General features: G+C 45.0%; 1 non-coding gene across 1 annotated transcript; it reads right to left on the bottom strand.

Annotated features, from left to right (window-relative positions):
* Positions 1–14,072: 14,072 nt before the first annotated feature.
* Positions 14,073–14,144, bottom strand: TRNAG-ACC. Its single transcript has one exon. It is a non-coding gene; the product is annotated as a tRNA-Gly (tRNA).
* Between the last annotated feature and the right edge of the window lie 3,724 nt (positions 14,145–17,868).

Raw genomic sequence — 17,868 nt, 5'->3', positions numbered from 1 at the left:
CATTTGTGCGCTGTGCTCAGACGCTCAGCAAGTCCAGCTCTTGGCAACCCCATGGACTGAAGCCGCCAGGCTCCTCTGCGCACGGGATTCTCCAGGCAAACGTACAGAGTATGTTGCCACTTCCTGCTCCAAGGGATCTTCCCAACACAGGGATCGAACCCACATCTCTTGTGTCTCCTGCGCTGGCAGGCAGATTCTTTACCACTGTGCCACCTGGGAAGCCCCTTGTCACTTATGAGACAGTCAGTAATTGAAGGTTGAAGTTGGCAAACTTCAGTCTAGTATTTAAATCACTTGGACATTTTTAAAATATGTATTTTTGTGTATACATATAGAGAGAAGCACATGCCCCAGCCGTGAGAGTTGATTGAGTCTGAGCATCGAGGAATTTTAAAATTCCCCCAACTGATTCTAACCTGCAGCCAGAACTGAGATCCACTGATCTACCAGGAAAGCCTGACCTCTCAGCAGTTTTGATGTATCGACACGACTCTTGAACTTGACAAGCATCAGCATTACTCACCTGGAGAGCTCATTAGAACTACGATTGCTGGGGCTGAACTCCAAAGTTTCTGATTCAGGAGGTCTGGAGGAGCACCCAGACTTTGCCTTTATAAAAGTTCCCAGGTGAGGCTTAGGCTGCTGGTCAACGGATCATATTTTGAAAACCCTTGTGCTATATTTTTGTCTTCTAGGAACTCCAGGTGGGAATCCCACACTGGGCTATGATCCTATTCTATGAGTTTCTAGCATGTAATATATGTCCAGCTGCGCTTCCATCACGACACTTGGCATATCTGTTTCCCTGATTAGACTCTTCTCCAGTATTGAAACTATGACTTTTTTGTTATTCCTGTAACACCCTGGGGTTGGCCTAGTACCTGACATGCAGTAGTCACTCATTAAATGTTGAATAAGTAGAAGACTTCCACCTTGAAGTAGATGCGGCAAAGGAAGTTCTTGATTAATTATCAAATACTACCTCACTTGCATGGCATTAAACTCATTGAACATTAGTGAGGAAAATGCTGTGGGTAGAATAAAAATCCTTAATTCTACATCACATTCATCCAATGGCCAGTTGTCCTGGAATGGAGGCAGAGATAGACACCCTTGTCTGGGGTCTTAATGTAATGAAAATCAATTCCACATTCCCACAACAGCAGCATTCCACAACTCCACGTTTTTTCCGCCACCCATCTCATTCTAACTTAGCAGGTGTTTAACAGGACATAATTGTATCTTACTATTGTTTGGGACAGAGAAATCAGAAATCTACTTTGCACGTTAGGAATAATTTGGAAAGGTAAAAGCTCATTATCTAAGGCCAGATTTGTCCAAATGGAACATGCTGGTTCTCATCTGGTATTTAACTGAATAAATCCAAGAACCGGGCATGAACTTATTTAGAAATTGATGGTTTAAAAGCAACATTCTTAGGGCCACTTCATTCTTTGCCTGCTCATTCTATTTTTTTTTCCGGGGAGACTCCTCTCCGCATTTGTATGTAGTCTTGGTAGTACGCTAATCCTAAACCATTGCCTCCCTCTAGGGAATATTGTGTGTGTGGGGGGGAAACATTTTCTTGCCTTGAGAAAAGGAGTTATTGTGAATAAGCTTCACCATAGGGTGCTTCCTCCCAGGATTTTAATTTTAACAACTGATAAAAAGAGTGACAAGGGCTTCCCTGGTGGGTAGATAAAGAATCCACCTGCCAATGCAACGGATGTGGGTTCGATCCCTGGTCCGGGAAGATCCCACGTGCCGTGGGACAACTGACCGTGCGCCACAGTCCCGAGCCTGCGCCCTGGAGCCCACGAGCGGCAGCCACGGACGCCTGCACAGGCTGCAGCCCCTGCTCCACAGCGAGAGAAAGCCCGGCAGCGAGAGGCCCCGACGCCTCGGCTGGAGGGGGGCCCCCGCGCCCCGGCTGGAGAGGGGCCCCCGCGCCCCGGCTGGGAGGGGGGCCCCCGCGCCCCGGCTGGAGAAGGGCCCCCGCGCCTCGGCTGGGAGGGGGGCCCCCGCGCCCCGGCTGGAGAAGGGCCCCCGCGCCCCGGCTGGAGGGGGGGCCCCCGCGCCTCAGCTGGAGGGGGGCCCCCGCGCCTCGGCTGGAGGGAGGAGCCCGCACCCCGGCTGGGGAGAGGCCCCCGCGCCTCGGCTGGAGAAGGGCCCCCGCGCCTCGGCTGGGAGGGGGGCCCCCGCGCCTCGGCTGGGGAGGAGCCCGCACCCCGGCTGGGGAGGAGCCCCCGCACCTCACCTGCAGAGGAGCCCCCGCGCCTCAGCTGGGAGAGGCCCCCGCACCTCAGCTGGGGAGGAGCCCGCACCCCAGCTGGAGAGAGGCCCCAGCGCCTCCGCTGGGGAAGAGCCCGCACCCCGGCTGGGGAGGAGCCCCAGCGCCTCAGTTGGAGAGAAGCTCCCGGGCAGCAGCAAAGACCCAGCACAGCCATAAATAATATACAAATGTATCTTTTAAAGAGAGAGAGAGAGAAAAACATGAAAACGCTGCTGTCATCTGCAGCCAGGTCACTCCAGATATGGATGTTCCTGGACCCTTGGTCTGGTGGACAAGTTTCCTTTTAATTCTGCGAGTCTTCCAACTTGATGGCTCCACACTATTCTAGTAAATTCCCTGTGGTTTACATTTGCCATATGTGGTTGCTGTTGCTGGCAATTATAAAACTCCTGCACAGATTGGCTCTAGCACAAATATATAAAATTTTAATTGCTTCCTGCTCACTAATCCAGTAGAGCTTATTTTTGGCATAAGGGGAACTTTGTTTCCAACACTCATGTTCCAATTAAATATTTTCAGTTCCTCTATAGCTTTCCTTTTACCTGAAGTCTCCCACCTAAAATCCTGGAGATATATCATCGCTAGCTACATTAATACACACAACTCAAAACCGGGTTATATTCAAGCCCTGTGACCCACAGTACGTATATTCTTCATTTTCCTTTTTTTTTTTTTCTTTTTTTTTTTTTTTTTTTTTTTTTTTTTTTTTTTTTTTTTTTTTTTTTTTTTTTTTTTTTTTTTTTTTTTTTTTTTTTTTTTTTTTTTTTTTTTTTTTTTTTTTTTTTTTTTTTTTTTTTTTTTTTCTTTTTTTTTTTTTTTTCTTTTTTTTTTTTTTCTTTTTTTTTTTTCTTTTTTTTTTTTTTTTTTTTTTTTTTTTTTTTTTTTTTTTTTTTTTTTTTTTTTTTTTTCTTTTTTTTTTTTTTTTTTTCATTTTTTTTTCTTTTTTTTTTTTTTTTTTCTTTCTTTTTTTTTTTTTCATTTTCCTTTTATTTATTTATTCTTTTGGCTGTGATCTATAATAAATATTTTTTCCTTTTAATTTTATTTATTTATTTTTTGGTCACACCCCATGGCATGTGAGATCTTAGTTCCCTGACCAGGGATCAAACCCATGCCTCCTGTATTGGAAGTGCAAAATCTTAACCAGCAGACCACCAGGGAAATTCCCATAGATTGTAACATTGTATAGGAGGTGGTGATCAAAACCATCCCCAAGGAAAAGAAATGCAAAAAAGCAAAATGATTGTCTGAGGAGGCCTTACAAATAATTGAGGAAAGAAGAGAAGTGAAAGGCAAAGGAGAAAAAGAAAGATACACCCATCTGAATGCAGAGTTCCAAAGAATAGCAAGGGGAGATAGGAAAGCCCTCCTAAGTGATCAATGCAAAGAAACAGAGGAAAACAATAGAATAGAAAAGACTAGAGATCTCTTCAAGAAAACCAGAGATACCAAGGGAACATTTCATGCAAAGATGGGCTCAATAAAGGACAGAAATGGTATGGACCTAACAGAACCAGAAGATATAAAGAAGAGGTGGCAAGAATTCACAGAAAAACTACACAAAAAGATGTTAATGACCCAGATAATCATGATGGTGTGATCACTCACCTGGGCCAGACATCCTGGAATGTGAGGTCAAGTGGGCCTTAGGAAGCATCAAAGCTAGTGGATGTATGGGATTCCAGCTGAGCTATTTCAACTCCTAAAAGATGATGCTGTGAAAGTGCTGCACTCAGTAGGCCAGCAAACTTGGAAAACTCAGCAGTGGCCACAGGACTCGAAAGGTTAGCTTTCATTCTAATCCCAAAGAAAGGCAATGCTAAAGAACATTCAAACAACCACACAATTGCACTCATCTCACACACTAGCAAAGTAATACTCAAAATTCTCCAAGCTAGACTCCAACAGTACGTGAACCGTACGTGAACCGAGAGCTTCCAGATGTTCAAGCTGAATTTAGAAAAGGCAGAGGAACCAGAGATCAAATTGCCAACATCCGTTGGATCATAGAAAAAGCAAGAAAGTTCCAGAAAAACATCTACTTTGTTATGCTAAAGCCTTTGACTGTGTGGATCACAACAAACTGTGGAAAATTCTTAAAGAGATGGGAATACAAGACCACTTTACCTGCCTCTTGAGAAATCTATATGCAGGTCAAGAAGCAATAGAACCAGACATGGAACAATAAACTGGCTCCAAATTGGAAAAGGAGTATGTCAAGGCTGTATATGGTCACCCTGCTTGCTTAACTTATATGCAGAGTACATCATGCAAAATGCCGGACAGGATGAAGCACAAGCTGGAGTCAAGATTTTCAGGAGAAAAACAATAACCTTAAATATAAAGATGACACCACTCTTGGAGCAGAAAGCAAAGAGGAACTAAAGAGCCTCTTGATCAAAGTGAAAGAGGAAGGTGAAAAAGCTGGCTTAAAACTCAACATTCAAAAAACAAAGATCATGGCATCCGGTCCCATCACTTTATGGCAAATAGATGGGGAAACAATGGAAATAGTGAAAGACTTTATTTTCTTGGGCTCCAAAATCACTGCAGATAGTGCCTGCAGCCATGAAATTAAAAGACACTTGCTCCTTGGAAGAAAAGTTATGACCAACCTAGACAGCATATTAAAAAACAAACATCACTTTGCTGACAAAGGTGCATATAGTCAAAGCTATTTGAAGCTGAAACTCCAATACTTTGGCCACCTGATGCAAAGAACTGACTCATTGGAAAAGACCCTGATGCTGGGAAAGATTGAAGGCAGGAGGAGAAGGGGACAACAGAGGAGGCGATGGTTAGATGGCATCACCAACTCAATGGACATGAGTTTGGGTGGACTCCGGGAGTCGGTGATGGACAGGGAGGCCTGGCGTGCTGCAGTCCAAGGGGTCACAAAGAGTTGGACATGACTGAGTGACTGAACTAAACTGATTGTCTTTATAACAATGGTTCTTTTCTTTGGGGTAGTCAAATACATCCTGTGTTCTATAAGAAATAACAGTTTCTTCTTTCTACAAAGAAAAGTCTAAAGAGAAATACTGGTGTTACTAGAATTGAGCAATGCTCAACACATGGCTGCTTTTGAGTGACTGGATGTTATTTCAAACAAGGATATTTAAAGAGATATTAAGATCAATGAGATCAACCTTTTACTTTCAGTTAGAAAGAGAGATGGGGAGTTGATTTGCTTGTTCAGTGACACCCAAAGCCAATTCCACATCTAGCGTGACCTCTTGAACTTTATGTTCAGATGTATATGGGCATTACACATATCACTTAAAAGCTTAGATACTCTATTCCTTCAAATTTATAATGGGGATAATAACAGCCATCTCTTTTAAGGCACAAAGGTTTAGTAGAGCCAATCCCATAATGAATGCTAAATAAATAGTACCATTATCATTGCTGCAATTAAAATTTTAATCCTTCCAATATTTGATACCCCAGCTAAGAGTCATTAATGCCACTGCTGAACTTTTTCAAAGTGAGAACTTATTATTTCACTATTGATGTTTTCATTAAAGAATACTTCTTAGGGATGTTGGCAGTTCTTGGAAATATGGAAGGATTGCATGCCAACGAAAATCAAAGCCAACTTGGCAATTTCGAAATAGTACAATGAGTTGAGCTACTTTAAAAGATAGTATTTAAAGACACAAATATGACAGGCTACTGATCAAATTTAAAAGTAGGAAGAGAGACTTCCCTGGTGGTGCAGGGGTTAAGAATCTGCCTTGTAATGCAGGGGACTCAGGTTCAATGCCTGGTCAGGGAACTAAGATTCCACATGCCAAGGAGCAACTGCGCCTGCATGCCACAACTAGAGTCCACACGTCACAACTAAGACCTGTCACCAAGTAAATAAATACAAATTTTAAAAAAGGAAAGAAACCACTTCCCCCCCACCCCCCAAAAGAAGGTAGCTATGGAAGGTATACACTTTTCAGGTTGTGGGCTAAAACAAATATCTTCTGCTCTGTATGATGTACATAAACTAGCTCAGACACCATTCGAGTACATCTTTGGGCTGAATCTGGCCCAGCACCTGTCACTGTCAATAAAGTTTTATTGGCGCACAGTCTCGGCCGTCTCTTTCGTGCTCTCTGTGGTTGCTTTCCTGCCACAATGGCAGAGAAGGGGAGTCAGAACAGAGACTGTGTGACTCCAAAATCCTTCCTAGCTGCCCCTTTCCTGGAAAAGTCTGGCTGTCTTTGAACTAGATGATTTGAGCCTCCTCTTATTGGTTTAGTGAAATTCCAATAGCTGCAAAACCCCACTTCTGTGAAATATTTCCAGGAGGTCTGACTTAAATGCTTGCCTTTTCCCTTCTGCCTTCTACACAGCACATACAGAAGTTCTCTCTCACCTGCCATTAGTCTGCCTTCTGACTTGTATTTATTGTATATTGACAGTTCCACATGCCTGTTGAAATACCCCATCATGATAGCTGGTGAAAAAGAAGTAGATTTGCAAACAGAAATAAGTAGAGAATGTGTTTGCTTTGGGGACACTTCTCTAGTAGAAAATGTCAGTCAAAGTCATCATACACATGTAATGCAAAATTCTGAGAGGAGAAAGAGCTGGTCTCAGGAGAACTGGGCAAATCAGGTAGGCCAGTCTTATGTCTGTCTCAGGCTGTGTGTGTTTCAGGAGGGCCGTGGCCGTTTCACTGTAGTTGCAAGCACAGAACACTCACTAACGGAATTACCTGGATGCTAATCACAAGGGTATGACCTTTGGAAAGTCTTCCCTGCTTCCATGTTCAACTACTCGAGTGGAAGAGAACAGACCTTGAAGGATACCAGTATTTAGAGAAGAGTTTTAACAAGAGGAGTACCGCCCGGAACGACAGAGGGAATGGTCCATGGCAGACTGGGGAAAGGGGACAGCTTCAGGCCATACACTGAAAATCAATCTCAAACATCCAGCTGGCTGAATGACCAGCCTGGGACAGGCTAAACTGTAAATCCCAAGATAATTCTTGTAGCATTTACACCAGCCCTTTTGACATAGAACCTAGAGTAGGGGGACCAGCGTTCACCCAGCCTGTGGGGGTGAATTCAGAGTGGGGCGGGGGTTCTCAGGAGAGTCCCGTGGGCACTCAGGTCTCCTATGGACAGTCCATCCTAGAGGAAATCAACACTGAACATTCGTTGGAAGGACTGATGCCGAAGCTGAAGCTCCAATACTTTCGCCACCTCATTCGAAGAACTGACTCATTGGAAAAGACCCTGATGCTGGGAAAGATAGAGGCGGGAGGAGAAGGGGACAACTGAGGATGAGATGGTTGGATGACATCACCAACTCAGTGGACATGAGTCTGAGCAAGCTCCGGGAGATAGTGAAGGACAGGGAGGCCTGGTGTGCTGCAGTCCATGGGGTTGCAAAGAGTCAAAGATAACTGAGTGACTGAACAATAACATTAAAATTAAAAAGCAAAACAAAATAATTGCATTCCTGGTGTATAAAGAACTTTCAAAGATTAGTAAGAAAAGATGAAAATTCTAATAGAAAACAAGCAATTCATAGAAGAAAAAACATGTCCAAGAAAACACAGGGAAATGCAAATGAAAACAAGAAATCATTTTTGCCTATAATAGAATGATCGAAATATTTTAAAATTGTAATATTAATGTTGATAAAAGTCTTGAAAAAAGACTTTTTTGGTCCCCAAAGCACTGTATTTGTGGTGTCAAACTGTATGTATCCTTCTGCAACTTGCTTTTTTTCTCACCGTTAATGATTTGTGTAAGTCGACACTGAGTGTGCAATAATGATGCAGGTAGCTCTTGTTCCTTCGTCTTAACTGCTGCATCATGTTCCCTTACACACGCATGTGTGCACAGTCACTTCAGTCATGTCCAGCCCTTTGTGACCCCATGGACTGTAGCCCGCCAGGCTCCTCTGTCCCTGGGATTCTCCAGGCAAGAACACTGGAATGGGTTGCCACGCCCTCCTCCAGGGGATCTTCCCAAGCCAGGCATCAAACCCATGTCTCCTTCACCTCCTGCATTGCAAGTGGATTCTTTTCTTCACTGCTGAGACACTGGGGAAGCCCATAGTCCCTTACACATTTACCTTAGTTTATTTATCCATTCACCTTCCGGTGGACCTTACTTCGTGTCCATTTTTGTCTTCTAAAACATGCAACTTTAAAGGAAAATACTAAGAGGTGGTTAAGAGGTGTATGACACAAATCGCCATGAACGTTAATGACAGAAACACATTTTGGCAGGTGAGGACTACTTCCAAAGCAGGACAGCCAAGGCCATTCATGAGGAGGGTGTGAGACCCCGGTGAAGCCCTGGGACCCCGCGTGAGCCATCTGCAGATGAGGCTGAGCATGAGAGCTGGGTCTCTAAAGCTTAGCTACGGCACCCACTGGCTCGGCCTGAAGTTCTCCTGTGCACCTTCCCTGTGAGGTATTCCTTGGCAGACCCCCCTGGAGAGCTTCTTACAGGCCTCCCCCAGTCCAGCCCCATTTGGCTAAAACACCAGTTCCATCCTACTTTCGGTGGAGGACCTGTAAGGCCATGCCCGCATCTGTTAGAGTGTGGGCGAAGGATTAAGCTCCCTGGCTTCACAGCTCTCCGCAAACAAATGACCAGCCTAGCTTCAAGGATGTGAGTCAAGGGCTGTTCTGCAGAAGCCCTGAGAGGCTCTTAAGCAGCCACATGAGGCTGCAACATGCTGCCGAGTCCTTGAGCGCCCACAGTCAGCCACGGTGACCTTCACTGCTTTGTATGCCCCCTGGATGAGCTGATAAGGCTCAGAGGATGCTCCTAATATAACAAGGCAAACAGAACTCACACAAAAGCCTCCTCTGTTTCCAAGCCTCCCCGAAGTACGTGGGCCTCCAGCTAAAGCTGGCTATGCTAGGTTCATGAGAAATGAATCCAGACTGCACATTGCGCTCCAAGAAAACAATCTGAACATAATCACCTAATTTATTCCAGTAATCAGTGGCTCTTTCTTACACTTACTGAGTCTGTACAACAACCTTACAAGCTAGATCATCAGGGGTCTTCCCTGGTGATCCAGAGGTTAGGAAACCTCCTTGCAACGCCGGGGACTTGGGTTTGATCCCTGGTCGGGGAACTAAGATCCCACATGCCGCAGAGAAACCAAGCTCGCTCACCACGACTACGGAGCCTCTGCACCACAGCTACAGAACACACAGGACCAGAACGGGGGCCACAGCACGGACCCCGCATGATCGACCAAGCCCTGACATAGCCAAACCAATTATTTTTTTTAAATCCCCATTTTACAGATGAGAGGACTGAGGTTAGGCACCTTAAATAACTGACCCACGGTGCCATGACTAATAAGAAGCAGAGCAAGGCAATAATGCTGCTCTAACTTAAAACTCAATATTAAAAAAAAAAAAACTAAGATCATGGCATCTGTTTTTTTGCCATCACTTCATGGCAAATAGCGGAGAAGGCAATGGCACCCCACTCCAGTACTCTTGCCTGGAAAATCCCATGGATGGAGGAGCCTGGTAGGCTGCAGTCCATGGGGTCGCTAAGAGTTGGACATGACTGAGCAACTTCACTTTCACTTTTCACTTTCACACATTGGAAAAGGAAATGGCAACCCACTCCAGTGTTCTTGCCTGGAGAATCCCAGGGATGGGGGAGCCTGGTGGGCTGCCGTCTATGGGATCACATGGAGTCGGACATGACTGAAGTGACTTAGCAGCAGCAGTAGCATGGCAAATAGATGGGGAAAAGTAGAAACAAGGACAGATTTTTTTTCTTGGGCTCCAAAATCACTGCAGATGGTGACTACAGCCGTGAAATTAAAAATCGCTTGCTCCTTGGAAGGAAAGCTATAACAAACCTAGACAGCATATTAAAAAGCAGAGATATCTCTTTGCCAACCAAAGTCCGTATAGTCAAAACCACAGTTTTTCCAGGAGTCACGTACAGATGTGGGAGTTGGACCATAAAGAAGGCCCAGCACTAAAGAATTTATGCTTTCGAATTGTGGTACTGGAGAAGATTCTTGAAGAATCCCTTGGACTGCAAGGAGGTCTAACCAGTCAATTCTAAAGGAAATCAACCCTGAATATTCCTTGGAAGGACTGATGCTGAAGCTAAAGCTCCAAAACTTTGGCCACCTGATTCGAAGGGCTGACTCATTGGGAAAGACCCTGATGCTGGGAAAGATTGAAAGCTAAAGGAGAAGGGGGTGGCAGAGGATGAGATGGTTAGATAGCATCACCATCTCAATGGACACAAATTTGAGCAAACTCTAGAAGATAGTGAAGGGAAGCTTGGCGTGCTGCGGTCCTTGGGGGTCACAAAGAGTTGGACACCACTAATCAACTGAACAACTCCAGTGCCTGGTTCCTGACACCTAAAAAACACTCAGTCTCCAAGACAGTTTTTGACAAAATGCTAGCCAATGACCACCATCATCCTGGGATTGGCAAACGATGGCCAAATCTGGGTTTCTATCTAACACAGCTCAGAGGTTAAATATGCATATTTTTTACATCTTGAATGGAGAAAAAAAATCAAAAGAAAAACGTGACACATGTAAATTATATAAAACTGAAATATCAGTAACTGTCAATAAAGTTTTATTGGAACACATGCCCATGCATTTACTTATCGTCTATCGCTGCTTATGCGATGCCGCAGCAGACCTCAGAAATTCTGATAGACAGCATCTGGCCAGCAAGGCATTCAACACTTCCTCTCTGGCCCTTACGGGAAGTGTGCCAACTCCTGCTCTCACCGGAGCTGTGGACAGTAAGCCTCCGTGGACGGCTTATAACAAACAGAGCTTTGTGAAATAATGTGTCAGAAATGATTAAAACCACCCGGGGTAGGGGTGGGGAAGAGGACACGCCGTAAAGACACTGCCACGTGTGAGACAGAGCCACTGGGAGCCGCCCTGCAACAGGAGCCCAGCTCGGAGCTCCGGACGGCCCCGAGGGGTGGGCGGCAGGGGCGGCAGGGACTGGGGGGAGGGGGGTAGGGGGCCACGTGTGAGACAGAGCCAGCGGGAGCCGCCGTGCCAAGGCCCCGCGGGGTGGGCAGGGGGCGGCAGGGACTCGGGGGGAGGGGGCCACGTGTGAGACAGAGCCAGCGGGAGCCGCCGTGCCAAGGCCCCGCGGGGTGGGCGGGGGGCGGCAGGGACTCCGGCGGGAGGGGGTCTGTGTGCGCATGGAGCGATCCGCACTGTTGTAGAGCGGAAACTAACGCAGCGTTGTAAAGCAGTAATAGTCCAATAGATAAATAAATACAAATAAAGGACCCCACATTTTCTCCTTTTTAGACTCAAACATCGTAACAGCTTTTGATGCCTTCGGTTTGAGGCAGAGCTGGAGTTGTCGTTTTCTCACTTTTGGTTTAAAAATATCCCTCGCTTCTGTTCAAAGCCGAGACACACAGCGGGGCTGCTCTTCCCGGCTCCTCCTCTCCGAGGTCTGCCGGTGAGTAGATGCTATGTTCGCATATCGCTACTGAATCTCAGTCCAGCCACGCGATTAGGAGGGAAAAACTTAATGAGCAGACACGTTGATGAGACACTGACTCGTTCTAGCCACAGCAGCCGCAACAGTGAATTCAGCTGCTGAGCGTGGTATTGATCATTCCCTATTTGCGAGCATAAAAATAGATCTTAGAGACGGATCTACAGTCCAGAACTGCACTTTTCACTTTTTTCATCTTGTGTTTCCACGGGAAAAATTGCTTAACAAATAATACAGGCTTAATCTATTAAGACAGCTATCCCTTTGAGAGACCGAGATAAAAGTTAACGCATTCCTCCCTACACTCTGTACTTCCGATCTTTTCTTAACATCATGCCTATTAACAAACTTGCCAGAGTGTGTCTCATTGGCCAGGACTTGGCTCAGTGAATCAACCACTGATAAGTCAAGCATATTGGAGCTCACGTTCTAATGAATAGGAGTTGGTGGGTGATCTTTTCTAGATAAGCATTCTGTCTGCTGAATTTGCCTTACTTCAGTAACCATTACTCTCTTTTCTTCCTGTTTTATTTTAGGTCCCTCTGAAAAGTTTTGTTTTAAAAATCTGTTTTTTTTTTAAACCTGCATTTAAAAAAATGTATTCCCACATGTATATGTATAGCTGAGTCCCTTCACTGCTGACTTGAAACAATCATAGCATTGTTTATTAATTGACTAGAACCTAATACAAAATAAAAAGTTAAAAAATAAAGTAAACAAAAATGTATCATCAGGTGTGTATATATGTATATAAATTTATTACTATGAATGGAATCTTATATGGCATCATATTTTCTAACTGATGATCTTTTTTTTAGCATGTGGAAAAGGAAAACAATACATTAGCTGTGCTTAATAAAGTTATCAATATATTAGTTCTATAGAAAAGATGTGACATTTATGGAAGATTAAAATGGTGCTATTGAGGTGACAACATTCAGAATACTAAGATCATGGCATCTGGTCCCATCACTCCATGGCAAATAGATGGGGAAACAATGGAAACAGTGAGAGACTTTATTTTCTTGGGTTCCAAAATCACTGCAGATGGTGACTGCAGCCATGAAATTAAAAGATGCTTGCTCCTTGGAAGAAAAGCCATGACCAACCTAGACAGCATATTAAAAAGCAGAGACATTACTTTGCCAACAAAGGTCCATCTAGTTCAAGTTATGTTTTTCCCAGTAGCCATGTATGAACATGAGAGCTGGACCCTTGAAGGCTGAGCACCGAAAAACTGATGCTTTTGAATTGTGGTGCTGGAGAAGACTCTCGAGAGTTCCTTGACAGAAAGATCAGACTAGTCCATCTTAAAGGAAATCAACTCTGAATATCCATTGGAAGGACTGATGTTGAAGCTCCAGGACTTTAGCCACCTGATGCAAGAGCCAATTCACTGGGAAAGACCCTGATGCTGGGAAAGATTGAAGACAAAAGGAGAAGGGGGCAACAGAGGATGAGATGGTTGGATAGTATCATTGACTCAGTGGATGTATGTAAATTTGAGTAAACTCCAGGAGATAGCAGAGGACAAAGGAGCCTGGCGTGCTACAGTCTATGGGGTCTCAAAGAGTCGGACACAACTTAGCAACCGAACAACAACAAATATAGTATGTTAAGTTAATCTCATTTAACCCTTTAAAATACATGGATTGTTTCTTTATGTTACTAACATTGCCTAAGTTCACCAGCAGCCTGCAGAGTTTTGATCAGTTTTATAAACACTGAGGAAATAGCTAATATCATATAAAAGACATATCAGCTGAAATACAATCCATGCAACACAGTTTTGCATAAGATCAACAGAATTCTGTTTATCTAGCCCTGAACTGAATATTCTTTGTGCAAAATCTTATCGATTAATTTGATGGCAGAAACATGTTATTCCGTATTTAGCATCAGCGTGGTCCAGTTTTTAGTAGTGGCTTGGACGCTGAAGTCAGATGGAAGCCCCAGAGGAAGGAGCCCTGTCATCGGTTAAAGATGCCTCCACCAGCACCTGCACAGGGCCGGGGCCCGCAGGCGGCCCGAAGGGAGCAGCTGCCATCCTGAACTTAAGGAGTTAAAACTGATGAAATAATTCAAATACATGTGCAAAATACTAAACATATATATACTCAACAGAATTTAATCTATCTTTGATGACAGAAAAGTAAGTGAAAGTGAAGTCACTCAGTCATGTCCGACTCTTTGCGACCCTATGGACTGTAGCCCACCACACTCCTCTGTCCGTGGGATTTTCCAGGCAAGAATACTGGAGTGGATTGCCATTTCCTTCTCCAGAAGATCCTCCCAACCCAAGGATTGAACCTGGGTCTCCTGCATGGTAGGCAGACGCTTTACCGTCTGAGCCACCAGGGAAGTCATATTGATGATAGAAAAGAAATGTAAAAATGCTGCAGACAACAGGCTCATCATTGTGGAAATCCACTGTTGGGCTTGATCCAGGGAGAAGCCAGTTCTGACTCCACGTTGGAGCTGTTTCGTTGACTTGCTTTCCATTGCTTTTGTTATTACACTCATACCTAGCGCCTGTCTCAGGGGACTCTGCCCCCTGCCCGACTGTGACTGCCTTTGCTTAGCTCACAGGGAGATAATCCGACCCTGCCCACTGAGCTGTGCTTGTGTGCTGAGCCACTCAGTTGTGTCTCTTTTGCGACCCCACGGACTTACCAGGCTCCTCTGTCCCCGGGATTCTCCAGGCAGGAATACTGGAGTGGGCTGCTATGCCTTCTTCCAGCGGATCTTCCCGACCCAGAGACTGAACCTGAGTTTCTCATGTCTCCTGCATCGGCAGGCGGGTTCTTTACTACTAGGGCCACCTGAGTAACAGGCTAACTAAAAATTTTTATTTGCCTGGGTTCTGTATATCAAATGGCTGTATGTTTAAATAAAAGTACCTTTAATTGAGAACGTATATACAGAGGGAAACATCACCCTTATTTTAGACAGCATCTCATGCTCTTTGATGAGATTTCAGTAGCAAGAGGCAAGGCTTTCACAAGACAATAGCGATTCTCACAGTCGAACTGAATCCCTGGATATCATTCTAAGCCTTAATGAGCATGACTTTATCTGCCGGGAGCAGCAGGAGAATAGCTTTCTTGCTCCCTGCATTTGCAGCAGTTTGAATTCCAGATGTTGGGGGCCGCTCAGCAGGATTTTGGCAGCTCCACACACTTCAACAAATAGTTTTGCTTTCACTGCCTGGGGAAAAAAAATGAGTTGGCAAATTTGTAATGCCATCTTTCCCAAAGCAATAAGAAAGAAAAAATGACCTGCATATTTACTAAGCTGTTAGTTACAATTTCCATCATCTTTGCTGTTTTCAGGACCATGCATCACTGGGGAGAGGAAGCAGGAGAGGGGCTGAATCCACAAAGCCCCCACAAAAACCTTGCCTTTGGTTTCCTGACTTCAGGCCATCAGATGCAGAACTGCACGGTTGTATGGCTCCTCAGAGAGGAATCAGGGCTCAGCTGTTTACCTGGAGGAGCCACATGTCTACCGTAATAAAGACACACGCCCGCTTTCTCAGAGCGCTAGTTCAGTTTTCTTTTCAGAATTCATCCCCATACAGACAGGGCCTTAGTGCATCCATAAAACCCCACCTCCTCACTCTCTCTTGCTTCCTGGCTCACTGTTTGGGAATAAAATTATGGATAGAAAATCTTCCTTTCTTTCTAATGCAGCTTTGTGCAGCATTAAGAAGCTGCTGGGGAAAAAATGATCAAACGTTGTTGTAGCTAAAATCCCCGGATGTGAAAGAGCAAACCGTCTTCGCGGGGAGATGGGGGAGAAAACACACAAACTCGCAAGACAAGCCAGCTGATGATAGACTTGGTTCTGACACCGATGTAAAGAACAAAGATACGTCACAGGTTCACTTTCGGGCTCTGGGACCAAGAGACCCTGGGAAACAGCCCAGCTCTGTCCCGGCGGCTGCGTGAGCGAATGTGCAGTTTCTTCCTCGTGAATTAGGAGTGTGCTGTGTCTGCTTCAAAGGATCGTCACTGGGATTAAAGATCACGCCCGGGGAGTGCTCCCACAGCACCTGGCCTGGAGTCAGCAGTGAGTAAACGTTACCCACTATTTCCAGAAATTAAGTGACTTCTTTCAAGGCTTCATGGTATGTGTGTGTCTGCGTGTATGTTTGCATGTCAATATACACAAACGTCAATATTCTTTTCCAAATGTGTCTTGAAGATGTCTAGGGACCTTGCTGAACTTCTTGATAACCAGCAAGGTTTAGGGTATGGTGCATGGAGATGCAAGACTCCCAAAAGGAAGGGGTAATTCTGATTGAGAGAATTTGGGACCAATCCACAGTGAAGGTGATGTGACAACTGCCCATTATTGGTAATATTACATAGAACAGTCATGCATTAATAATAATACATAGAACAGTCATGAGGGTTTCCTGCTGTGGCAGACACCGAGCTTGGTGCTTTACAGGAATTATCTTGTTGGGTCTTCTGAGAACGCACCCGTTAACCTCAATGGAAGCGTGAAGGAGAGGGAGTACCATCACTCTAAGTGGCGGAGCCGGTGCTTGAGCAGAGGCCCTGGCCCAGGCTGGATCACAGATACTCAGGCACGGTCTCCCTGGGCTTCCCTGGTGCCTCAGCTGGTAAAGAATCCGCCTGCAATGCGGGAGACCCGGGTCCAATCCCTGGGTTGGGGAGATCCCCTGGAGGAGGGAGTGGTTACTTACTCCAGTGTTCTGGCCTGGAGAATTCCATAGTCCAGGGAGGTGCGGAGTCGGACACAACCGAGTGACTTTCACTTAAGGCAGCCTGACTCGGATGGGTAAAGACCAGATTTCATTGTTCCAAATGCACGTTCTCATTCACATTTTATGTCTCAGAAATTGGGACGCAACTTATACACAATAGCATGCCTTAGACTTCTTGGCAGCACGTTTTTCTTTCCTGATGGCACAAATCATGGTACATCATAGACATCAAAGGCATCTCAGATTTGATGAAATGGAAAGGTATTTTGATAGGAAGCTAGGGAAGTGGGACACCCCAAACAGAGGGACTGGTACATATGGAAGCACAGAGGCGGCTTCCCTGGTGGTCTGGTGGTGAAGAATCCGCCTGCCAGAGCAGGTCCAGTTGAACACAGGTGCAGTCCCTGGTCCAGGGCGATCCCACATGCTGCGGGGCCACTGTGTGCCACAACCACTGGGGCCCGCACACCAGAGCCTGTGTCCGTAACAACGAGGAGCCGCGGAGCTCACCCAGAGAGGGGCCCCTGCCTGCTGCCCCAGAGAAGGCCTGCAAGCAGCAGCGAAGGCCCAGCGCAGCCGAGAGTAATGATTAAAAATGAAGATGTCCAGAGGCATGACTCGACACGCCATGCTCAAGGAACAAGGAGCTGATTTAGGGAATCAGGGAATCAGCTTGAAATACAAGAGTCTTGCAATGCACAAGACCGTCCTGCCCAAGGGAAAACTGTCTTACCTTCTGCCCTTTTTCTTTTTTGGCCTAACTTTCAAATACCATTTAAAAGTGAAAACCCTGCTAAAGTGAACTGGGATTAGAACCTAAAATTCATCTACATAGGAACACAATGTATTTTTGTAGAATTCTAATATTCAGTGACTTTCCCAAACATAAAACTACTGTGACAATCAAGACAAGCCTGCACTCTGTTTTGCTGGAAATTTACTAAATTTTCCTCTTTTGCAAAATCCTATCTACCCCCGATAATCATTCAGATCATGGTACCTGAATTACTGTCCACCCATCTGAGTCAGCCTGTACTGGAAGCTGCCAAGTCCATGCTGCTTCCACCTGTGACAAATGTCAAGAGATTTCATTGTGACCTCTAGGGTCATCAAGTTCAAGCATTTATATTTTAAAAGGCGTGTTATTTTCATCAAGATTTACTTTACTTTTATTTCTCTCTCATTATAGTTACAGCATTGTATTTATCTTACATGTACAGTTATGTTACTGACAAATTTCACTTCATGCTACGTAAGAGGATTTTACAAACATTTACTGTGAGAAGGTGGGAAGGAGTGTGGGTCTGCATAATTGAGATCAAGGTCTGGACATCTCACAAAGATTCAGAT

This window comes from Cervus canadensis, chromosome 10 (assembly GCF_019320065.1).
Source record: "Cervus canadensis isolate Bull #8, Minnesota chromosome 10, ASM1932006v1, whole genome shotgun sequence".
NCBI lineage: Eukaryota > Metazoa > Chordata > Mammalia > Artiodactyla > Cervidae > Cervus > Cervus canadensis.
This window is presented reverse-complemented; position numbering and strand designations above follow the sequence as displayed.